General features: G+C 44.9%; 73 pseudogenes; all 73 read right to left on the minus strand.

The window, feature by feature from the left end:
- Window positions 1-90: 90 nt before the first annotated feature.
- On the minus strand, window positions 91-209 carry LOC140106203 (5S ribosomal RNA; annotated as a pseudogene).
- A 70-nt stretch (window positions 210-279) lies between these two features.
- Window positions 280-398, minus strand: LOC140110964 (5S ribosomal RNA; annotated as a pseudogene).
- A 259-nt stretch (window positions 399-657) lies between these two features.
- Window positions 658-776, minus strand: LOC140113442 (5S ribosomal RNA; annotated as a pseudogene).
- A 70-nt stretch (window positions 777-846) lies between these two features.
- LOC140113016 (5S ribosomal RNA) lies at window positions 847-965 on the minus strand (annotated as a pseudogene).
- Window positions 966-1035: 70 nt separating this feature from the next.
- Window positions 1036-1154, minus strand: LOC140113017 (5S ribosomal RNA; annotated as a pseudogene).
- A 251-nt stretch (window positions 1155-1405) lies between these two features.
- Window positions 1406-1524, minus strand: LOC140113122 (5S ribosomal RNA; annotated as a pseudogene).
- A 73-nt stretch (window positions 1525-1597) lies between these two features.
- Window positions 1598-1716, minus strand: LOC140108618 (5S ribosomal RNA; annotated as a pseudogene).
- Window positions 1717-5555: 3839 nt separating this feature from the next.
- On the minus strand, window positions 5556-5674 carry LOC140112898 (5S ribosomal RNA; annotated as a pseudogene).
- Window positions 5675-6124: 450 nt separating this feature from the next.
- Window positions 6125-6243, minus strand: LOC140112717 (5S ribosomal RNA; annotated as a pseudogene).
- Window positions 6244-6313: 70 nt separating this feature from the next.
- Window positions 6314-6432, minus strand: LOC140112765 (5S ribosomal RNA; annotated as a pseudogene).
- A 70-nt stretch (window positions 6433-6502) lies between these two features.
- LOC140113364 (5S ribosomal RNA) lies at window positions 6503-6621 on the minus strand (annotated as a pseudogene).
- Window positions 6622-6882: 261 nt separating this feature from the next.
- LOC140113241 (5S ribosomal RNA) lies at window positions 6883-7001 on the minus strand (annotated as a pseudogene).
- A 72-nt stretch (window positions 7002-7073) lies between these two features.
- Window positions 7074-7192, minus strand: LOC140105444 (5S ribosomal RNA; annotated as a pseudogene).
- A 72-nt stretch (window positions 7193-7264) lies between these two features.
- On the minus strand, window positions 7265-7383 carry LOC140112754 (5S ribosomal RNA; annotated as a pseudogene).
- Window positions 7384-7654: 271 nt separating this feature from the next.
- On the minus strand, window positions 7655-7773 carry LOC140105624 (5S ribosomal RNA; annotated as a pseudogene).
- Window positions 7774-7845: 72 nt separating this feature from the next.
- On the minus strand, window positions 7846-7964 carry LOC140104352 (5S ribosomal RNA; annotated as a pseudogene).
- Window positions 7965-8034: 70 nt separating this feature from the next.
- On the minus strand, window positions 8035-8153 carry LOC140113532 (5S ribosomal RNA; annotated as a pseudogene).
- Window positions 8154-8225: 72 nt separating this feature from the next.
- LOC140103834 (5S ribosomal RNA) lies at window positions 8226-8344 on the minus strand (annotated as a pseudogene).
- A 70-nt stretch (window positions 8345-8414) lies between these two features.
- Window positions 8415-8533, minus strand: LOC140106404 (5S ribosomal RNA; annotated as a pseudogene).
- A 72-nt stretch (window positions 8534-8605) lies between these two features.
- On the minus strand, window positions 8606-8724 carry LOC140113147 (5S ribosomal RNA; annotated as a pseudogene).
- Window positions 8725-8794: 70 nt separating this feature from the next.
- Window positions 8795-8913, minus strand: LOC140095171 (5S ribosomal RNA; annotated as a pseudogene).
- A 70-nt stretch (window positions 8914-8983) lies between these two features.
- LOC140099267 (5S ribosomal RNA) lies at window positions 8984-9102 on the minus strand (annotated as a pseudogene).
- A 72-nt stretch (window positions 9103-9174) lies between these two features.
- LOC140100597 (5S ribosomal RNA) lies at window positions 9175-9293 on the minus strand (annotated as a pseudogene).
- Window positions 9294-9365: 72 nt separating this feature from the next.
- On the minus strand, window positions 9366-9484 carry LOC140095182 (5S ribosomal RNA; annotated as a pseudogene).
- A 70-nt stretch (window positions 9485-9554) lies between these two features.
- LOC140097349 (5S ribosomal RNA) lies at window positions 9555-9673 on the minus strand (annotated as a pseudogene).
- A 70-nt stretch (window positions 9674-9743) lies between these two features.
- On the minus strand, window positions 9744-9862 carry LOC140112050 (5S ribosomal RNA; annotated as a pseudogene).
- A 69-nt stretch (window positions 9863-9931) lies between these two features.
- LOC140095832 (5S ribosomal RNA) lies at window positions 9932-10050 on the minus strand (annotated as a pseudogene).
- A 72-nt stretch (window positions 10051-10122) lies between these two features.
- LOC140112061 (5S ribosomal RNA) lies at window positions 10123-10241 on the minus strand (annotated as a pseudogene).
- Window positions 10242-10313: 72 nt separating this feature from the next.
- On the minus strand, window positions 10314-10432 carry LOC140108402 (5S ribosomal RNA; annotated as a pseudogene).
- Window positions 10433-10502: 70 nt separating this feature from the next.
- Window positions 10503-10621, minus strand: LOC140105845 (5S ribosomal RNA; annotated as a pseudogene).
- A 72-nt stretch (window positions 10622-10693) lies between these two features.
- Window positions 10694-10812, minus strand: LOC140106326 (5S ribosomal RNA; annotated as a pseudogene).
- An 82-nt stretch (window positions 10813-10894) lies between these two features.
- On the minus strand, window positions 10895-11013 carry LOC140113533 (5S ribosomal RNA; annotated as a pseudogene).
- A 70-nt stretch (window positions 11014-11083) lies between these two features.
- LOC140108061 (5S ribosomal RNA) lies at window positions 11084-11202 on the minus strand (annotated as a pseudogene).
- Window positions 11203-11473: 271 nt separating this feature from the next.
- Window positions 11474-11592, minus strand: LOC140105628 (5S ribosomal RNA; annotated as a pseudogene).
- A 72-nt stretch (window positions 11593-11664) lies between these two features.
- On the minus strand, window positions 11665-11783 carry LOC140104355 (5S ribosomal RNA; annotated as a pseudogene).
- Window positions 11784-11853: 70 nt separating this feature from the next.
- Window positions 11854-11972, minus strand: LOC140113534 (5S ribosomal RNA; annotated as a pseudogene).
- Window positions 11973-12044: 72 nt separating this feature from the next.
- On the minus strand, window positions 12045-12163 carry LOC140103843 (5S ribosomal RNA; annotated as a pseudogene).
- A 70-nt stretch (window positions 12164-12233) lies between these two features.
- LOC140106407 (5S ribosomal RNA) lies at window positions 12234-12352 on the minus strand (annotated as a pseudogene).
- Window positions 12353-12424: 72 nt separating this feature from the next.
- Window positions 12425-12543, minus strand: LOC140108654 (5S ribosomal RNA; annotated as a pseudogene).
- A 70-nt stretch (window positions 12544-12613) lies between these two features.
- LOC140095193 (5S ribosomal RNA) lies at window positions 12614-12732 on the minus strand (annotated as a pseudogene).
- Window positions 12733-12802: 70 nt separating this feature from the next.
- Window positions 12803-12921, minus strand: LOC140099278 (5S ribosomal RNA; annotated as a pseudogene).
- Window positions 12922-12993: 72 nt separating this feature from the next.
- Window positions 12994-13112, minus strand: LOC140106332 (5S ribosomal RNA; annotated as a pseudogene).
- An 82-nt stretch (window positions 13113-13194) lies between these two features.
- LOC140113537 (5S ribosomal RNA) lies at window positions 13195-13313 on the minus strand (annotated as a pseudogene).
- A 70-nt stretch (window positions 13314-13383) lies between these two features.
- On the minus strand, window positions 13384-13502 carry LOC140108520 (5S ribosomal RNA; annotated as a pseudogene).
- Window positions 13503-13571: 69 nt separating this feature from the next.
- Window positions 13572-13690, minus strand: LOC140095843 (5S ribosomal RNA; annotated as a pseudogene).
- Window positions 13691-13762: 72 nt separating this feature from the next.
- LOC140112843 (5S ribosomal RNA) lies at window positions 13763-13881 on the minus strand (annotated as a pseudogene).
- A 70-nt stretch (window positions 13882-13951) lies between these two features.
- On the minus strand, window positions 13952-14070 carry LOC140109402 (5S ribosomal RNA; annotated as a pseudogene).
- A 72-nt stretch (window positions 14071-14142) lies between these two features.
- Window positions 14143-14261, minus strand: LOC140095204 (5S ribosomal RNA; annotated as a pseudogene).
- Window positions 14262-14331: 70 nt separating this feature from the next.
- Window positions 14332-14450, minus strand: LOC140097471 (5S ribosomal RNA; annotated as a pseudogene).
- Window positions 14451-14709: 259 nt separating this feature from the next.
- LOC140105850 (5S ribosomal RNA) lies at window positions 14710-14828 on the minus strand (annotated as a pseudogene).
- Window positions 14829-14900: 72 nt separating this feature from the next.
- Window positions 14901-15019, minus strand: LOC140106345 (5S ribosomal RNA; annotated as a pseudogene).
- An 82-nt stretch (window positions 15020-15101) lies between these two features.
- LOC140113538 (5S ribosomal RNA) lies at window positions 15102-15220 on the minus strand (annotated as a pseudogene).
- Window positions 15221-15290: 70 nt separating this feature from the next.
- On the minus strand, window positions 15291-15409 carry LOC140107114 (5S ribosomal RNA; annotated as a pseudogene).
- Window positions 15410-15478: 69 nt separating this feature from the next.
- Window positions 15479-15597, minus strand: LOC140095854 (5S ribosomal RNA; annotated as a pseudogene).
- A 263-nt stretch (window positions 15598-15860) lies between these two features.
- LOC140108408 (5S ribosomal RNA) lies at window positions 15861-15979 on the minus strand (annotated as a pseudogene).
- A 70-nt stretch (window positions 15980-16049) lies between these two features.
- Window positions 16050-16168, minus strand: LOC140105857 (5S ribosomal RNA; annotated as a pseudogene).
- Window positions 16169-16238: 70 nt separating this feature from the next.
- On the minus strand, window positions 16239-16357 carry LOC140108521 (5S ribosomal RNA; annotated as a pseudogene).
- A 69-nt stretch (window positions 16358-16426) lies between these two features.
- Window positions 16427-16545, minus strand: LOC140095865 (5S ribosomal RNA; annotated as a pseudogene).
- Window positions 16546-16617: 72 nt separating this feature from the next.
- Window positions 16618-16736, minus strand: LOC140112072 (5S ribosomal RNA; annotated as a pseudogene).
- A 72-nt stretch (window positions 16737-16808) lies between these two features.
- On the minus strand, window positions 16809-16927 carry LOC140108415 (5S ribosomal RNA; annotated as a pseudogene).
- A 70-nt stretch (window positions 16928-16997) lies between these two features.
- On the minus strand, window positions 16998-17116 carry LOC140099289 (5S ribosomal RNA; annotated as a pseudogene).
- A 70-nt stretch (window positions 17117-17186) lies between these two features.
- LOC140106258 (5S ribosomal RNA) lies at window positions 17187-17305 on the minus strand (annotated as a pseudogene).
- A 69-nt stretch (window positions 17306-17374) lies between these two features.
- LOC140095887 (5S ribosomal RNA) lies at window positions 17375-17493 on the minus strand (annotated as a pseudogene).
- Window positions 17494-17565: 72 nt separating this feature from the next.
- On the minus strand, window positions 17566-17684 carry LOC140112093 (5S ribosomal RNA; annotated as a pseudogene).
- A 72-nt stretch (window positions 17685-17756) lies between these two features.
- On the minus strand, window positions 17757-17875 carry LOC140113210 (5S ribosomal RNA; annotated as a pseudogene).
- Window positions 17876-18136: 261 nt separating this feature from the next.
- Window positions 18137-18255, minus strand: LOC140100242 (5S ribosomal RNA; annotated as a pseudogene).
- A 70-nt stretch (window positions 18256-18325) lies between these two features.
- On the minus strand, window positions 18326-18444 carry LOC140109810 (5S ribosomal RNA; annotated as a pseudogene).
- A 72-nt stretch (window positions 18445-18516) lies between these two features.
- Window positions 18517-18635, minus strand: LOC140113539 (5S ribosomal RNA; annotated as a pseudogene).
- Window positions 18636-18705: 70 nt separating this feature from the next.
- Window positions 18706-18824, minus strand: LOC140099300 (5S ribosomal RNA; annotated as a pseudogene).
- A 72-nt stretch (window positions 18825-18896) lies between these two features.
- LOC140100275 (5S ribosomal RNA) lies at window positions 18897-19015 on the minus strand (annotated as a pseudogene).
- Window positions 19016-19085: 70 nt separating this feature from the next.
- Window positions 19086-19204, minus strand: LOC140097128 (5S ribosomal RNA; annotated as a pseudogene).
- Window positions 19205-19274: 70 nt separating this feature from the next.
- LOC140103644 (5S ribosomal RNA) lies at window positions 19275-19393 on the minus strand (annotated as a pseudogene).
- A 72-nt stretch (window positions 19394-19465) lies between these two features.
- On the minus strand, window positions 19466-19584 carry LOC140100353 (5S ribosomal RNA; annotated as a pseudogene).
- Between the last annotated feature and the right edge of the window lie 125 nt (window positions 19585-19709).

Here is a 19709-nt window from a genome sequence, read left to right on the forward strand (position 1 = left end):
CTTAGAATGGCCGTTGACAGCAGCTGTTCAATTTGAACCTTCTTTTACCATCTTTGACAGGGAAACTAACACAATTTTCAGGTTCAAAAAGGTCAACGGAACTTGGGATTCCCAGCCAGTCTCCCATGCTGGTACTTGCCAAGCCTTAAGCTGCTTTGCTGCTGTGATCTGACGAGAGCAGGAACATTCAGCTTAGAATGGCCGTTGACAGCAGCTGTTCAATTTGAACCTTCTTTTACTATCTCATAGAGAAACTAACACAATTTTCAGGTTCACAAAGGTCAACGGAACTTGGGATTCCGAGCCAGTCTCCCATGCTGGTACTTGCCAAGCCTTAAGCTGCATTGCTGCTGCGATCTGACGAGAGCAGGCAAATTCAGCTTAGAATGGCCGTTGACAGCAACTGTTCAATTTGAACCTTCTTTTACTATCTCATAGAGAAACTAACACAATTTTCAGGTTCAAAAAGGTCAACGGAACTTGGGATTCCGAGCCAGTCTCCCATGCTGGTACTTGCCAAGCCTTAAGCTGCATTGCTGCTGCGATCTGACGACAGCAGGCACATTCAGCTTAGAATGGCCGTTGACAACAGCTGTTCAATTTGAACCTTCTTTTACTATCTCATAGAGAAACTAACACAATTTTCAGGTTCAAAAACGTCAACGGAACTTGGGATTCCCAGCCAGTCTCCCATGCTGGTAGTTGCCAAGCCTTAAGCTGCATTGCTGCTGCGATCTGACGAGAGCAGGCACATTCAGCTTATTATGGCCGTTGACAGCAGCTGTTCAATTTGAACCTTCTTTTACTATCTCATAGAGAAACTAACACAATTTTTAGGTCCAAAAAGGTCAATGGAACTTGGGATTCCCAGCCAGTCTCCCATGCTGGTACTTGCCAAGCCTTAAGCTGCATTGCTACTGTGATCTGACGAGAGCAGGCACATTCAGCTTAGAATGGCCGTTGACAGCAGCTGTTCAATTTGAACCTTCTTTTACTATCTCATAGAGAAACTAACACAATTTTTAGGTCCAAAAAGGTCAATGGAACTTGGGATTCCCAGCCAGTCTCCCATGCTGGTACTTGCCAAGCCTTAAGCTGCATTGCTACTGTGATCTGACGAGAGCAGGCACATTCAGCTTAGAATGGCCGTTGACAGCAGCTGTTCAATTTGAACCTTATTTTACCATCTTTGACAGAGAAACTAATACAATTTTCAGGTTCAAAAAGGTCAACGGAACTTGGGATTCCCAGCCAGTCTCCCATGCCAAGCCTTAAGCTTCATTGCTGCTGCGATCTGACGAGAGCAGGCACATTCAGCTTAGAATGGCCGTTGACAGCAGCTGTTCAATTTGAACCTTCTTTTACTATCTCATAGAGAAACTAACACAATTTTCAGGTTCAAAAAGGTCAACGGAACTTGGGATTCCCAGCCAGTCTCCCATGCTGGTACTTGCCAAGCCTTATGCTGCATTGCTACTGTGATCTGACGAGAGCAGGCACATTCAGCTTAGAATGGCCGTTGACAGCAGCTGTTCAATTTGAACCTTCTTTTACCATCTTTGACAGAGAAACTAATACAATTTTCAGGTTCAAAAAAGGTCAACAGAACTTGGGATTCCCAGCCAGTCTCCCATGCTGGTACTTGCCAAGCCTTAAGCTTCATTGCTGCTGCGATCTGACGAGAGCAGGCACATTCAGCTTAGAATGGCCGTTGACAGCAGCTGTTCAATTTGAACCCTATTGCAACAGCGGAAGAGTCCCAAGAGGACTTAGAGTCTATAAGGAGGTCTCACAATTTGGAGACGACAAAGACTTCGTGGCCGAATGGAAACAGTTGCATTTAGACCATTCTATAAATTTAACAAAATTAATTCTGAGGAGAAACGAAGCAGAATATGAAAAAGTAACAAAAGAACTCTGCAAGGCGAAAATCGAACTTCGCAGTAGAAGCTCAGAACAGCAAATGCTGAATTTCAATAAAAGAATCGACAAGAAATTGTTACCTGTCCAAGCGGATATCAAAGATCGGAAACGCGACAAATTTATCCGCGATAAACAAGATTTCGACACAGGCAGAGTATTTGATTGGGGTTCACAGCGACAAAAGAGAACTAAAAAACGTTTCGAAAGAAGAAAACCAAAAGAATATTGGACAACCGATTCCGAATCCAGCGCATCAGAAGAGCCAGTAGGACTTCCCGGATCCAGTCGCTATCACCAGGAAAATACAAAAAAGGAGGAATTCCCTTTAGGAAGCCAATCCGGAGAGGTGGAAAAAAGAAAAAACACGGACAAAAAAAGGAAGCAAGTGTCCTGGAGACGATAGCAGAAGAAGGCGAAGAGACGACCGTAGTCAATCTAACAAATATGACTTTCGATTCTGATTGTATGTCTGTGTTGTCCAAAGGCCTAAATTTTGGCCTCAAACAGGACTTTGATCGGGTCAACTTTGAAGTTGACCTTTTCAAAGGCCTACGTAAAATGAATTTAAAAAAATGGTTCTCCAATCCGGAAACACGTAAAAATAAAGAAAAAGAGAAAGGAGAAATCCCCATAGAGATAGGCCCTTTAGGGTTTTTCGTTTACGACCCTCCAGAAGGAGAAGAAGCAGAATGCCTACTCGCCCTGGCTGAAGTAGATAGTACACATTACGATCACCACCGCCCCTTTAAGGGTGGTAACCCATCCACTTTCAACCCTCCAATTACACCAGGTAGCTCCTTAGACATTTTCCAACAAAGAGTACTGCAAGATATTAAAGCACTAGTGCACAATAAAGATGAGGACAATATCTCTATCAAAGAAAGAAAGGCCCTTACTAATCTGCAAAAAAACGAAGCAATAATAATCAAAAGAGCGGATAAAGGGGGTAACACAGTTATAATGACACGTGAAAACTACATTAAAGAAGCAGAAAGACAACTAAAAAATACACTTAATTACGAAGAGCTTAAATCTGACCCTACATTTAAAATCAAAGACAAATTAGGATCTTTATTGAGGAAATATGTCCTAAAGGGAGTTATTTCACGTAGCACTGCCGAAAAACTAATACCGACTTACCCAAAAAAGGCTGGCTGGTATTTTCTGCCTAAACTACACAAATCCCTAATAGATCCACCGGGGCGCCCTATAGTCGCCGGTATCGGCTCAGTGACCGAATCACTATCCAAATATTTGGATTGGATGTTGAGACCTCTACTCCCTAAAATCCCATCTTATCTAAAAGACACGAACACTTTCCTTAGAACCATAAGAAATATTGACATACAAGGTGAGATTCTCTTAGCAACAGTCGACGTAGAGAGCCTCTATACCCGTATTCCACGCGACATCGGTATAGAGGCTATTTACAACATTCTAACGACAGCCAAAAAAGACCCCGATATTGTATCTTTCATCTGTGAAGCTCTCTTATTTGTTTTATCCAACAATACCTTCCAATTTGCAGACCAGTGGTTTAGGCAATTAGTAGGTACCGCCATGGGCACACCAGTGGCTTGTACATATGCCAATATCTTTTTAGGATACTTAGAAGACAAATATGTTTACATGTCAGATAACGAATTTCTAAAATACATTCAAACGTACCACCGTTATGTGGACGATATTTTTATTCTATGGTCTGGCAGCCTACACGATTTCCAAAATTTTATGACATATCTGAACAATAATTCAATGAATATGTTCTTTACACATAAAATCGACCCTCAAAAGATAGAGTTCCTAGACGTAGAGCTATGCATCAAAAACGGAAGCATTATAACGACCATGTATCGAAAACCAACTTCGACTAATTCCTATCTACGTTTTTCAAGCTACCACCCAAATCATGTAAAAAAGGCCATTCCATACGGCCAGTACATTCGTCTTCGACGCATTAATAATAATGATGAATTATTCCAAGCACAGGCCAACGACCTCACGCAACGCCTACTCAGAAGAGGCTACCCACGATATCTCCTTAAACAGGCCATGCAAAGAGCATCGCAAATGACCCCCGAGCAACTATTGAGTAATCCTCACAAAGATCAAACCGAAAGGTTTGTTTTCTCATTTGACTATAATGCAATGGCCCCTAAAATTAGAGAGACCATCAACAAAAATTGGTATATGGTGAAAGCAGACCCACTGTTGAAACATATAGCAGACAGTGGCCCGCTAATAACTTTTCGGAGGAGCAAGACAGTACAAGATCATTTAGTTAAAAGCAGATTTCAAGGCAATTCTAAAGAAAGCAACTGGCTCAGCAAATGTGCCCCGATAGGCAATCATAAATGTGGAAGCTGTAATCACTGTCCCCAAATTGTGACAGGGAAAAACCTAAAAATAGGTAGCTTAGACCACCACATCAAACAATTTCTAACATGTAGGTCATGCTACGTTGTCTACGCGATTTTCTGTCCCTGTAAAAGATTCTACATAGGCAAAACTGTTCGAACCCTGTTTACACGCTTCAGGGAACATAAAAATTCGATCGTAACCGGCAAAGGGTCACCACGTCTCATCGAACATATCCAACAGGCACATAAAGGCAACACTAGCATTTTAACATTTGCAGGACTAGAACAGGTCCCTATACCAACATATGGAGGTGACCGACATAAATTACTATTAAAAAGAGAAGCACAATGGATTATTAAAACTGAAGCCACCGGTCCTTTAGGCTTCAATGACAAGACTGACATGAGCGTTTTTTTATAAATTAAGAAATATCGTAATGTATACTTTATCATTCATATTGTTGATACTGTGTTGCACTAAATATTGTAGAAACTATCGAATGGCCTATCCCTTAAAATACTTCCTTCCCCATTGATTTCAGCGGCACCAAAAGGTGCCATAAGATAACACTTACATAGAGATTGCCCCCGCGGGCATGGCCCAACTTCGTCCACTATTGACTCTGCCCGTCAACGCCGTTGCTGATTGGCCCGTTCTGGACGTGTTGATTCATCTCCTTGTCCGTCCGGCGCCTCCCCACGGCGACTCGCACTCCGTCGTGACACGCCCCCTTTTAAGTTGAGCTTACCTCCGATTGGCCGCCTATAGTAAGGCTTAACATGTAGAAGTTCTCCTTCAAGTCCGCTCAACACACTCCCATAGGTTATTTAACCTGCAACTGTTTCCTTTCAGGTCCGTTCGTGTATCTTGCAATCACAAGGGGCGGAGTCGGGAACCCGAACCCACCCCTTGTCTGTTTTTATCCAATGGTGTGTTATACTGGGTGTAGGTGTGCACTAACTTACGTCATATCACTTCCTAAGCGCCAGGGTTTAAAAACCCAATGAAAACGCTGGGAACTTTAGGCAAGATGAAGCGCTAATGCGCGAAACGAGTCGTCCCTAACTAGCGCTCCCGCGCTATCACGTTCCTTCCCCTGTCTGTGTGGTACCTGGTCACGACGTCTATGATGTCTACTATGTAAGCAATAAAAGAAGAATTGTCATTACGTGGTGAGTGCCGAATCTCTCTTTTCTCTCTTTTTGAAGTGTCAATTTGAACCTTCTTTTACTATCTCATAGAGAAACTAACACAATTTTCAGGTTCAAAAAGGTCAACGGAACTTGGGATTCCCAGCCAGTCTCCCATGCTGGTACTTGCCAAGCCTTAAGCTGCATTGCTGCTGCGATCTGACGACAGCAGGCACATTCAGCTTAGAATGGCCGTTGACAACAGCTGTTCAATTTGAACCTTCTTTTAATATCTCATAGAGAAACTAACACAATTTTCAGGTTCAAAAAGGTCAACGGAACTTGGGATTCCCAGCCAGTCTCCCATGCTGGTGCTTGCCAAGCCTTAAGCTGCATTGCTGCTGCGATCTGACAAGAGCAGGCACATTCAGCTTAGATTGGCCTTTGACAGCAGCTGTTCAATTTGAACCTTCTTTTACTATCTCATAGAGAAACTAACACAATTTTTAGGTTCAAAAAGGTCAATGGAACTTGGGATTCCCAGCCAGACTCCCATGCTGGTACTTGCCAAGCCTTAAGCTGCATTGCTGCTGTGATCTGACGAGAGCAGGCACATTCAGCTTAGAATGGCCGTTGACAGCAGCTGTTCAATTTGAACCTTCTTTTACCATCTTTGACAGAGAAACTAACACAATTTTCAGGTTCAAAAAGGTCAACGGAACTTGGGATTCCCAGCCAGTCTCCCATGCTGGTACTTGCCAAGCCTTAAGCTGCATTGCTGCTGCGATCTGACGAGAGAAGGCACATTCAGCTTAGAATGGCCGTTGACAGCAGCTGTTCAATTTGAACCTTCTTTTACTATCTCATAGAGAAACTAACACAATTTTTAGGTTCAAAAAGGTCAACGGAACTTGGGATTCCCAGCCAGTCTCACATGTTGGTACTTGCCAAGCCTTAAGCTGCATTGCTGCTGCGATCTGACGAGAGCAGGCACATTCAGCTTAGAATGGCCGTTGACAGCAGCTGTTCAGTTTGAACCTTCTTTTACCATTTTTGACAGAGAAACTAACAATTTTCAGGTTCAAAAAGGTCAACGGAACTTGGGATTCCCAGCCAGTCTCCCATGCTGGCACTTGCCAAGGCTTAAGCTGCATTGCTGCTGCGATCTGACGAGAGCAGGCACATTCAGCTTAGAATGGCCGTTGACAGCAGCTGTTCAGTTTGAACCTTCTTTTACCATTTTTGACAGAGAAACTAACAATTTTCAGGTTCAAAAAGGTCAACGGAACTTGGGATTCCCAGCCAGTCTCCCATGCTGGCACTTGCCAAGGTTTAAGCTGCATTGCTGCTGCGATCTGACGAGAGCAGGCACATTCAGCTTAGAATGGCCGTTGACAGCAGCTGTTCAATTTGAACCTTCTTTTACCATCTTTGACAGAGAAACTAACACAATTTTCAGGTTCAAAAAGGTCAAAGGAACTTGGGATTCCCAGCCAGTCTCCCATGCTGGTACTTGCCAAGCCTTAATCTGCATTGCTGCTGCGATCTGACGAGAGCAGGCACATTCAGCTTAGAATGGCCGTTGACAGCAGCTGTTCAATTTGAACCTTCTTTTACCATCTTTGACAGAGAAACTAATACAATTTTCAGGTTCAAAAAGGTCAATGGAACTTGGGATTCCCAGCCAGTCTCCCATGCTGGTACTTGCCAAGCCTTAAGCTGCATTGCTGCTGCGATCTGACGAGAGCAGGCACATTCAGCTTAGAATGGCCGTTGACAGCAGCTGTTTAATTTGAACCTTATTTTCCCATCTTTGACAGAGAAACTAACACAATTTTCAGGTTCACAAAGGTCAACGGAACTTGGGATTCCCAGCCAGTCTCCCATGCTGGTACTTGCCAAGCCTTAAGCTGCATTGCTGCTGCGATCTGACCAGAGCAGGCACATTAAGCTTAGAATGGCCGTTGACAGCAGCTGTTCAATTTGAACCTTCTTTTACTATCTCATAGAGAAACTAACACAATTTTCAGTTCAAAAAGGTCAACAGAACTTGGGATTCCCAGCCAGTCTCCCATGCTGGTACTTGCCAAGCCTTAAGCTGCATTGCTGCTGCATTGCTGCTGCGATCTGACGAGAGCAGGCACATTCAGCTTAGAATGGCCGTTGACAGCAGCTGTTCAATTTGAACCTTCTTTTACCATATTTGACAGAGAAACTAACACAATTTTCAGGTTCAAAAAGGTCAACGGAACTTGGGATTCCCAGCCAGTCTCCCATGCTGGTACTTGCCAAGCCTTAAGCTGCATTGCTGCTGCGATCTGACGAGAGCTGGCACATTCAGCTTAGAATGGCCGTTGACAGCAGCTGTTCAATTTGAACCTTCTTTTACCATCTTTGACAGAGAAACTAATACAATTTCCAGGTTCAAATAGGTCAACGGAACTTGGGATTCCCAGCCAGTCTCCCATGCTGGTACTTGCCAAGCCTTAAGCTGCATTGCTGCTGCAATCTGACGAGAGCAGGCACATTCAGCTTAGAATGGCCGTTGACAGCAGCTGCTCAATTTGAACCTTCTTTTACTATCTCATAGAGAAACTAACACAATTTTCAGGTTCAAAAAGGTCAACGGAACTTGGGATTCCCAGCCAGTCTCCCATGCTGGTACTTGCCAAGCCTTAAGCTGCATTGCTGCTGCGATCTGACGAGAGCAGGCACATTCAGCTTAGAATGGCCGTTGACAGCAGCTGTTCAATTTGAACCTTCTTTTACCATCTTTGACAGAGAAACTAATACAATTTTCAGGTTCAAAAAGGTAAACGGAACTTGGGATTCCCAGCCAGTCTCCCATGCTGGTACTTGCCAAGCCTTAAGCTGCATTGCTGCTGCGATCTGACGAGAGCAGGCACATTCAGCTTAGAATGGCCGTTGACAGCAGCTGTTCAATTTGAACCTTCTTTTACTATCTCATAGAGAAACTAACACAATTTTCAGGTTCAAAAAGGTCAACGGAACTTGGGATTCCCAGCCAGTCTCCCATGCTGGTACTTGCCAAGCCTTAAGCTGCATTGCTGCTGCGATCTGACGAGAGCAGGCACATTCACCTTAGAATGGCCGTTGACAGCAGCTGTTCAATTTGAACCTTCTTTTACCATCTTTGACAGAGAAACTAATACAATTTTCAGGTTCAAAAAGGTCAACGGAACTTGGGATTCCCAGCCAGACTCCCATGCTGGTACTTGCCAAGCCATAAGCTGCATTGCTGCTGCGATCTGATGAGAGCAGGCACATTGAGCTTAGAATGGCCGTTGACAGCAGCTGTTCAATTTGAACCTTCTTTTACTATCTCATAGAGAAACTAACACAATTTTCAGGTTCAAAAAGGTCAACGGAACTTGGGATTCCCAGCCAGTCTCCCAATCTGGTACTTGCCAAGCCTTAAGCTGCATTGCTGCTGCGATCTGACGAGAGCAGGCACATTCAGCTTAGAATGGCCGTTGACAGCAGCTGTTCAATTTGAACCTTCTTTTACTATCTCATAGAGAAACTAACACAATTTTCAGGTTCAAAAAGGTCAACGGAACTTGGGATTCCCAGCCAGTCTCCCATGCTGGTACTTGCCAAGCCTTAAGCTGCATTTCTGCTGCGATCTGACGAGAGCAGGCACATTCAGCTTAGAATGGCCGTTGACAGCAGCTGTTCAATTTGAACCTTCTTTTACCATCTTTGACAGAGAAACTAACACAATTTTCAGGTTCAAAAAGGTCAACGGAACTTGGGATTCCCAGCCAGTCTCCCATGCTAGTACTTGCCAAGCCTTAAGCTGCATTGCTGCTGCGATCTGACGAGAGCAGGCACATTCAGCTTAGAATGGCCGATGACAGCAGCTGTTCAATTTGAACCTTCTTTTACCATCTTTGACAGAGAAACTAACACAATTTTCAGGTTCAAAAAGGTCAACGGAACTTGGGATTCCCAGCCAGTCTCCCAATCTGGTACTTGCCAAGCCTTAAGCTGCATTGCTGCTGCGATCTGACGAGAGCAGGCACATTCAGCTTAGAATGGCCGTTGACAGCAGCTGTTCAATTTGAACCTTCTTTTACTATCTCATAGAGAAACTAACACAATTTTCAGGTTCAAAAAGGTCAACGGAACTTGGGATTCCCAGCCAGTCTCCCATGCTGGTACTTGCCAAGCCTTAAGCTGCATTGCTGCTGCGATCTGATGAGAGCAGGCACATTCAGCTTAGAATGGCCGTTGACAGCAGCTGTTCTATTTGAACCTTCTTTTACTATCTCATAGAGAAACTAACACAATTTTCAGGTTCAAAAAGGTCAAGGGAACTTGGGATTCCCAGCCAGTCTCCCATTCTGGTACTCGCCAAGCCTTAAGCTGCATTGCTGCTGCGATCTGACGAGAGCAGGCACATTCAGCTTAGAATGGCCGTTGACAGCAGCTGTTCAATTTGAACCTTCTTTTACTATCTCATAGAGAAACTAACACAATTTTCAGTTCAAAAAGGTCAACAGAACTTGGGATTCCCAGCCAGTCTCCCATGCTGGTACTTGCCAAGCCTTAAGCTGCATTGCTGCTGCGATCTGACGAGAGCAGGCACATTCAGCTTAGAATGGCCGTTGACAGCAGCTGTTCAATTTGAACCTTCTTTTACCATCTTTGACAGAGAAACTAACACAATTTTCAGGTTCAAAAAGGTCAACGGAACTTGGGATTCCCAGCCAGTCTCCCATGCTAGTACTTGCCAAGCCTTAAGCTGCATTGCTGCTGCGATCTGACGAGAGCTGGCACATTCAGCTTAGAATGGCCGATGACAGCAGCTGTTCAATTTGAACCTTCTTTTACCATCTTTGACAGAGAAACTAATACAATTTTCAGGTTCAAAAAGGTCAACGGAACTTGGGATTCCCAGCCAGTCTCCCATGCTGGTACTTGCCAAGCCTTAAGCTGCACTGCTGCTGCGATCTGACGAGAGCAGGCACATTCAGCTTAGAATGGCCGTTGACAGCAGCTGTTCAATTTGAACCTTCTTTTACTATCTCATAGAGAAACTAACACAATTTTCAGGTTCAAAAAGGTCAACGGAACTTGGGATTCCCAGCCAGTCTCCCATGCTGGTACTTGCCAAGCCTTAAGATGCATTGCTGCTGCGATCTGACGAGAGCAGGCACATTCAGCTTAGAATGGCCGTTGACAGCAGCTGTTCAATTTGAACCTTCTTTTACCATCTTTGACAGAGAAACTAACACAATTTTCAGGTTCAAAAAGGTCAACGGAACTTGGGATTCCAAGCCAGTCTCCCATGCTGGTACTTGCCAAGCCCTAAGCTGCATTGCTGCTGCGATCTGACGAGAGCAGGCACATTCAGCTTAGAATGGCCGTTGACAGCATCTGTTCAATTTGAACCTTCTTTTACTATCTTTTACCATCTTTGACAGAGAAACTAACACAATTTTCAGGTTCAAAAAGGTCAACGGAACTTGGGATTCCCAGCCAGTCTCCCATGCTGGTACTTGCCAAGCCTTAAGCTGCATTGCTGCTGCGATCTGACGAGAGCAGGCACATTCAGCTTAGAATGGCCGTTGACAGCAGCTGTTCAATTTGAACCTTCTTTTACTATCTCATAGAGAAACTAACACAATTTTCAGGTTCAAAAAGGTCAACGGAACTTGGGATTCCCAGCCAGTCTCCCATGCTGGTACTTGCCAAGCCTTAAGCTGCATTGCTGCTGCGATCTGACCAGAGCAGGCACATTCAGCTTAGAATGGCCGTTGACAGCAGCTGTTCAATTTGAACCTTCTTTTACTATCTCATAGAGAAACTAACACAATTTTCAGTTCAAAAAGGTCAACAGAACTTGGGATTCCCAGCCAGTCTCCCATGCTGGTACTTGCCAAGCCTTAAGCTGCATTGCTGCTGCATTGCTGCTGCGATCTGACGAGAGCAGGCACATTCAGCTTAGAATGGACGTTGACAGCAGCTGTTCAATTTGAACCTTCTTTTACCATCTTTGACAGAGAAACTAACACAATTTTCAGGTTCAAAAAGGTCAACGGAACTTGGGATTCCCAGCCAGTCTCCCATGCTGGTACTTGCCAAGCCTTAAGCTGCATTGCTGCTGCGATCTGACGAGAGCTGGCACATTCAGCTTAGAATGGCCGTTGACAGCAGCTGTTCAATTTGAACCTTCTTTTACCATCTTTGACAGAGAAACTAATACAATTTCCAGGTTCAAATAGGTCAACGGAACTTGGGATTCCCAGCCAGTCTCCCATGCTGGTACTTGCCAAGCCTTAAGCTGCATTGCTGCTGCAATCTGACGAGAGCAGGCACATTCAGCTTAGAATGGCCGTTGACAGCAGCTGCTCAATTTGAACCTTCTTTTACTATCTCATAGAGAAACTAACACAATTTTCAGGTTCAAAAAGGTCAACGGAACTTGGGATTCCCAGCCAGTCTCCCATGCTGGTACTTGCCAAGCCTTAAGCTGCATTGCTGCTGCGATCTGACGAGAGCAGGCACATTCAGCTTAGAATGGCCGTTGACAGCAGCTGTTCAATTTGAACCTTCTTTTACCATCTTTGACAGAGAAACTAATACAATTTTCAGGTTCAAAAAGGTAAACGGAACTTGGGATTCCCAGCCAGTCTCCCATGCTGGTACTTGCCAAGCCTTAAGCTGCATTGCTGCTGCGATCTGACGAGAGCAGGCACATTCAGCTTAGAATGGCCGTTGACAGCAGCTGTTCAATTTGAACCTTCTTTTACTATCTCATAGAGAAACTAACACAATTTTCAGGTTCAAAAAGGTCAACGGAACTTGGGATTCCCAGCCAGTCTCCCATGCTGGTACTTGCCAAGCCTTAAGCTGCATTGCTGCTGCGATCTGACGAGAGCAGGCACATTCACCTTAGAATGGCCGTTGACAGCAGCTGTTCAATTTGAACCTTCTTTTACCATCTTTGACAGAGAAACTAATACAATTTTCAGGTTCAAAAAGGTCAACGGAACTTGGGATTCCCAGCCAGACTCCCATGCTGGTACTTGCCAAGCCTTAAGCTGCATTGCTGCTGCGATCTGATGAGAGCAGGCACATTGAGCTTAGAATGGCCGTTGACAGCAGCTGTTCAATTTGAACCTTCTTTTACTATCTCATAGAGAAACTAACACAATTTTCAGGTTCAAAAAGGTCAACGGAACTTGGGATTCCCAGCCAGTCTCCCAATCTGGTACTTGCCAAGCCTTAAGCTGCATTGCTGCTGCGATCTGACGAGAGCAGGCACATTCAGCTTAGAATGGCCGTTGACAGCAGCTGTTCAATTTGAACCTTCTTTTACTATCTCATAGAGAAACTAACACAATTTTCAGGTTCAAAAAGGTCAACGGAACTTGGGATTCCCAGCCAGTCTCCCATGCTGGTACTTGCCAAGCCTTAAGCTGCATTTCTGCTGCGATCTGACGAGAGCAGGCACATTCAGCTTAGAATGGCCGTTGACAGCAGCTGTTCAATTTGAACCTTCTTTTACCATCTTTGACAGAGAAACTAACACAATTTTCAGGTTCAAAAAGGTCAACGGAACTTGGGATTCCAAGCCAGTCTCCCATGCTGGTACTTGCCAAGCCCTAAGCTGCATTGCTGCTGCGATCTGACGAGAGCAGGCACATTCAGCTTAGAATGGCCGTTGACAGCATCTGTTCAATTTGAACCTTCTTTTACTATCTTTTACCATCTTTGACAGAGAAACTAACACAATTTTCAGGTTCAAAAAGGTCAACGGAACTTGGGATTCCCAGCCAGTCTCCCATGCTGGTACTTGCCAAGCCTTAAGCTGCATTGCTGCTGCGATCTGACGAGAGCAGGCACATTCAGCTTAGAATGGCCGTTGACAGCAGCTGTTCAATTTGAACCTTCTTTTACTATCTCATAGAGAAACTAACACAATTTTCAGGTTCAAAAAGGTCAAGGGAACTTGGGATTCCCAGCCAGTCTCCCATTCTGGTACTTGCCAAGCCTTAAGCTGCATTGCTGCTGCGATCTGACGAGAGCAGGCACATTCAGCTTAGAATGGCCGTTGACAGCAGCTGTTCAATTTGAACCTTCTTTTACTATCTCATAGAGAAACTAACACAATTTTCAGTTCAAAAAGGTCAACAGAACTTGGGATTCCCAGCCAGTCTCCCATGCTGGTACTTGCCAAGCCTTAAGCTGCATTGCTGCTGCGATCTGACGAGAGCAGGCACATTCAGCTTAGAATGGCCGTTGACAGCAGCTGTTCAATTTGAACCTTCTTTTACCATCTTTGACAGAGAAACTAACACAATTTTCAGGTTCAAAAAGGTCAACGGAACTTGGGATTCCCAGCCAGTCTCCAATGCTGGTACTTGCCAAGCCTTAAGCTGCACTGCTGCTGCGATCTGACGAGAGCAGGCACATTCAGCTTAGAATGGCCGTTGACAGCAGCTGTTCAATTTGAACCTTCTTTTACTATCTCATAGAGAAACTAACACAATTTTCAGGTTCAAAAAGGTCAACGGAACTTGGGATTCCCAGCCAGTCTCCCATGCTGGTACTTGCCAAGCCTTAAGCTGCATTTCTGCTGCGATCTGACGAGAGCAGGCACATTCAGCTTAGAATGGCCGATGACAGCAGCTGTTCAATTTGAACCTTCTTTTACCATCTTTGACAGAGAAACTAACACAATTTTCAGGTTCAAAAAGGTCAACGGAACTTGGGATTCCCAGCCAGTCTCCCAATCTGGTACTTGCCAAGCCTTAAGCTGCATTGCTGCTGCGATCTGACGAGAGCAGGCACATTCAGCTTAGAATGGCCGTTGACAGCAGCTGTTCAATTTGAACCTTCTTTTACTATCTCATAGAGAAACTAACACAATTTTCAGGTTCAAAAAGGTCAACGGAACTTGGGATTCCCAGCCAGTCTCCCATGCTGGTACTTGCCAAGCCTTAAGCTGCATTGCTGCTGCGATCTGATGAGAGCAGGCACATTCAGCTTAGAATGGCCGTTGACAGCAGCTGTTCTATTTGAACCTTCTTTTACTATCTCATAGAGAAACTAACACAATTTTCAGGTTCAAAAAGGTCAAGGGAACTTGGGATTCCCAGCCAGTCTCCCATTCTGGTACTCGCCAAGCCTTAAGCTGCACTGCTGCTGCGATCTGACGAGAGCAGGCACATTCAGCTTAGAATGGCCGTTGACAGCAGCTGTTCAATTTGAACCTTCTTTTACTATCTCATAGAGAAACTAACACAATTTTCAGGTTCAAAAAGGTCAACGGAACTTGGGATTCCCAGCCAGTCTCCCATGCTGGTACTTGCCAAGCCTTAAGATGCATTGCTGCTGCGATCTGACGAGAGCAGGCACATTCAGCTTAGAATGGCCGTTGACAGCAGCTGTTCAATTTGAACCTTCTTTTACCATCTTTGACAGAGAAACTAACACAATTTTCAGGTTCAAAAAGGTCAACGGAACTTGGGATTCCAAGCCAGTCTCCCATGCTGGTACTTGCCAAGCCCTAAGCTGCATTGCTGCTGCGATCTGACGAGAGCAGGCACATTCAGCTTAGAATGGCCGTTGACAGCATCTGTTCAATTTGAACCTTCTTTTACTATCTTTTACCATCTTTGACAGAGAAACTAACACAATTTTCAGGTTCAAAAAGGTCAACGGAACTTGGGATTCCCAGCCAGTCTCCCATGCTGGTACTTGCCAAGCCTTAAGCTGCATTGCTGCTGCGATCTGACGAGAGCAGGCACATTCAGCTTAGAATGGCCGTTGACAGCAGCTGTTCAATTTGAACCTTCTTTTACTATCTCATAGAGAAACTAACACAATTTTCAGGTTCAAAAAGGTCAAGGGAACTTGGGATTCCCAGCCAGTCTCCCATTCTGGTACTTGCCAAGCCTTAAGCTGCATTGCTGCTGCGATCTGACGAGAGCAGGCACATTCAGCTTAGAATGGCCATTGACAGCAGCTGTTCAATTTGAACCTTCTTTTACTATCTCATAGAGAAACTAACACAATTTTCAGTTCAAAAAGGTCAACAGAACTTGGGATTCCCAGCCAGTCTCCCATGCTGGTACTTGCCAAGCCTTAAGCTGCATTGCTGCTGCGATCTGACGAGAGCAGGCACATTCAGCTTAGAATGGCCGTTGACAGCAGCTGTTCAATTTGAACCTTCTTTTACCATCTTTGACAGAGAAACTAACACAATTTTCAGGTTCAAAAAGGTCAACGGAACTTGGGATTCCCAGCCAGTCTCCCATGCTAGTACTTGCCAAGCCTTAAGCTGCATTGCTGCTGCGATCTGACGAGAGCTGTCACATTCAGCTTAGAATGGCCGATGACAGCAGCTGTTCAATTTGAACCTTCTTTTACCATCTTTGACAGAGAAACTAATACAATTTTCAGGTTCAAAAAGGTCAACGGAACTTGGGATTCCCAGCCAGTCTCCCATGCTGGTACTTGCCAAGCCTTAAGCTGCACTGCTGCTGCGATCTGACGAGAGCAGGCACATTCAGCTTAGAATGGCCGTTGACAGCAGCTGTTCAATTTGAACCTTCTTTTACTATCTCATAGAGAAACTAACACAATTTTCAGGTTCAAAAAGGTCAACGGAACTTGGGATTCCCAGCCAGTCTCCCATGCTGGTACTTGCCAAGCCTTAAGATGCATTGCTGCTGCGATCTGACGAGAGCAGGCACATTCAGCTTAGAATGGCCGTTGACAGCAGCTGTTCAATTTGAACCTTCTTTTACTATCTCATAGAGAAACTAACACAATTTTCAGGTTCAAAAAGGTCAAGGGAACTTGGGATTCCCAGCCAGTCTCCCATTCTGGTACTTGCCAAGCCTTAAGCTGCATTGCTGCTGCGATCTGACGAGAGCAGGCACATTCAGCTTAGAATGGCCGTTGACAGCAGCTGTTCAATTTGAACCTTCTTTTACTATCTCATAGAGAAACTAACACAATTTTCAGTTCAAAAAGGTCAACAGAACTTGGGATTCCCAGCCAGTCTCCCATGCTGGTACTTGCCAAGCCTTAAGCTGCATTGCTGCTGCGATCTGACGAGAGCAGGCACATTCAGCTTAGAATGGCCGTTGACAGCAGCTGTTCAATTTGAACCTTCTTTTACCATCTTTGACAGAGAAACTAACACAATTTTCAGGTTCAAAAAGGTCAACGGAACTTGGGATTCCCAGCCAGTCTCCCATGCTAGTACTTGCCAAGCCTTAAGCTGCATTGCTGCTGCGATCTGACGAGAGCTGGCACATTCAGCTTAGAATGGCCGATGACAGCAGCTGTTCAATTTGAACCTTCTTTTACCATCTTTGACAGAGAAACTAATACAATTTTCAGGTTCAAAAAGGTCAACGGAACTTGGGATTCCCAGCCAGTCTCCCATGCTGGTACTTGCCAAGCCTTAAGCTGCACTGCTGCTGCGATCTGACGAGAGCAGGCACATTCAGCTTAGAATGGCCGTTGACAGCAGCTGTTCAATTTGAACCTTCTTTTACTATCTCATAGAGAAACTAACACAATTTTCAGGTTCAAAAAGGTCAACGGAACTTGGGATTCCCAGCCAGTCTCCCATGCTGGTACTTGCCAAGCCTTAAGCTGCATTTCTGCTGCGATCTGACGAGAGCAGGCACATTCAGCTTAGAATGGCCGTTGACAGCAGCTGTTCAATTTGAACCTTCTTTTACTATCTCATAGAGAAACTAACACAATTTTCAGGTTCAAAAAGGTCAACGGAACTTGGGATTCCCAGCCAGTCTCCCATTCTGGTACTTGCCAAGCCTTAAGCTGCATTGCTGCTGCGATCTGACGAGAGCAGGCACATTCAGCTTAGAATGGCCGTTGACAGCAGCTGTTCAATTTGAACCTTCTTTTACTATCTCATAGAGAAACTAACACAATTTTCAGTTCAAAAAGGTCAACAGAACTTGGGATTCCCAGCCAGTCTCCCATGCTGGTACTTGCCAAGCCTTAAGCTGCATTGCTGCTGCGATCTGACGAGAGCAGGCACATTCAGCTTAGAATGGCCGTTGACAGCAGCTGTTCAATTTGAACCTTCTTTTACCATCTTTGACAGAGAAACTAACACAATTTTCAGGTTCAAAAAGGTCAACGGAACTTGGGATTCCCAGCCAGTCTCCCATGCTAGTACTTGCCAAGCCTTAAGCTGCATTGCTGCTGCGATCTGACGAGAGCTGGCACATTCAGCTTAGAATGGCCGATGACAGCAGCTGTTCAATTTGAACCTTCTTTTACCATCTTTGACAGAGAAACTAATACAATTTTCAGGTTCAAAAAGGTCAATGGAACTTGGGATTCCCAGCCAGTCTCCCATGCTGGTACTTGCCAAGCCTTAAGCTGCACTGCTGCTGCGATCTGACGAGAGCAGGCACATTCAGCTTAGAATGGCCGTTGACAGCAGCTGTTCAATTTGAACCTTCTTTTACTATCTCATAGAGAAACTAACACAATTTTCAGGTTCAAAAAGGTCAACGGAACTTGGGATTCCCAGCCAGTCTCCCATGCTTGTACCTGCCAAGCCTTAAGATGCATTGCTGCTGCGATCTGACGAGAGCAGGCACATTCAGCTTAGAATGGCCGTTGACAGCAGCTGTTCAATTTGAACCTTCTTTTACCATCTTTGACAGAGAAACTAACACAATTTTCAGGTTCAAAAAGGTCAACGGAACTTGGGATTCCCAGCCAGTCTCCCATGGTGGTACTTGCCAAGCCCTAAGCTGCATTGCTGCTGCGATCTGACGAGAGCAGGCACATTCAGCTTAGAATGGCCGTTGACAGCAGCTGTTCAATTTGAACCTTCTTTTACTATCTCATAGAGAAACTAACACAATTTTCAGGTTCAAAAAGGTCAACGGAACTTGGGATTCCCAGCCAGTCTCCCATGCTGGTACTTGCCAAGCCTTAAGCTGCATTGCTGCTGTGATCTGACGAGAGCAGGCACATTCAGCTTAGAATGGCCATTGACAGCAGCAGTTCAATTTGAACCTTCTTTTACCATCTTTGACAGGGAAACTAACACAATTTTCAGGTTCAAAAAGGTCAACGGAACTTGGGATTCCCAGCCAGTCTCCCATGCTGGTACTTGCCAAGCCTTAAGCTGCATTGCTGCTGCGATCTGACGAGAGCAGGCACATTCAGCTTAGAATGGCCGTTGACAGCAGCTGTTCAATTTGAGCCTTCTTTTACTATCTCATAGAGAAACTAACACAATTTTCAGGTTCAAAAAGGTCAACGGAACTTGGGATTCCCAGCCAGTCTCCCATGCTGGTACTTGCCAAGCCTTAAGCTGCATTTCTGCTGCGATCTGACGAGAGCAGGCACATTCAGCTTAGAATGGCCGTTGACAGCAGCTGTTCAATTTGAACCTTCTTTTACCATCTTTGACAGAGAAACTAACACAATTTTCAGGTTCAAAAAGGTCAACGGAACTTGGGATTCCCTGCCAGTCTCCCATGCTGGTACTTGCCAAGCCTTAAGCTGCATTGCTGCTGCGATCTGACGAGAGCAGGCACATTCAGCTTAGAATGGCCGTTGACAGCAGCTGTTCAATTTGAACCTTCTTTTACTATCTCATAGAGAAACTAACACAATTTTCAGGTTCAAAAAGGTCAACGGAACTTGGGATTCCCTGCCAGTCTCCCATTCTGGTACTTGCCAAGCCTTAAGCTGCATTGCTGCTGCGATCTGACGAGAGCAGGCACATTCAGCTTAGAATGGCCGTTGACAGCAGCTGTTCAATTTGAACCTTCTATTACTATCTCATAGAGAAACTAACACAATTTTCAGGTTCAAAAAGGTCAACGGAACTTGGGATTCCCAGCCAGTCTCCCATGCTGGTACTTGCCAAGCCTTAAGCTGCATTGCTGCTGCGATCTGACGAGAGCAGGCACATTCAGCTTAGAACGGCCGTTGACAGCAGCTGTTCAATTTGAACCTTCTTTTACCATCTTTGACAGAGAAACTAATACAATTTTCAGGTTCAAAAAGGTCAACGGAACTTGGGATTCCCAGCCAGTCTCCCATGCTGGTACTTGCCAAGCCTTAAGCTGCATTGCTGCTGCAATCTGATGAGAGCAGGCACATTCAGCTTAGAATGGCCGTTGACAGCAGCTGTTCAATTTGAACCTTCTTTTACTATCTCATAGAGAAACTAACACAATTTTCAGGTTCAAAAAGGTCAACGGAACTTGGGATTCCCAGCCAGTCTCCCATGCTGGTACTTGCCAAGCC

Source organism: Engystomops pustulosus, chromosome 1 (genome assembly GCF_040894005.1).
Source record: "Engystomops pustulosus chromosome 1, aEngPut4.maternal, whole genome shotgun sequence".
Classification (NCBI taxonomy): Eukaryota; Metazoa; Chordata; class Amphibia; order Anura; family Leptodactylidae; genus Engystomops; species Engystomops pustulosus.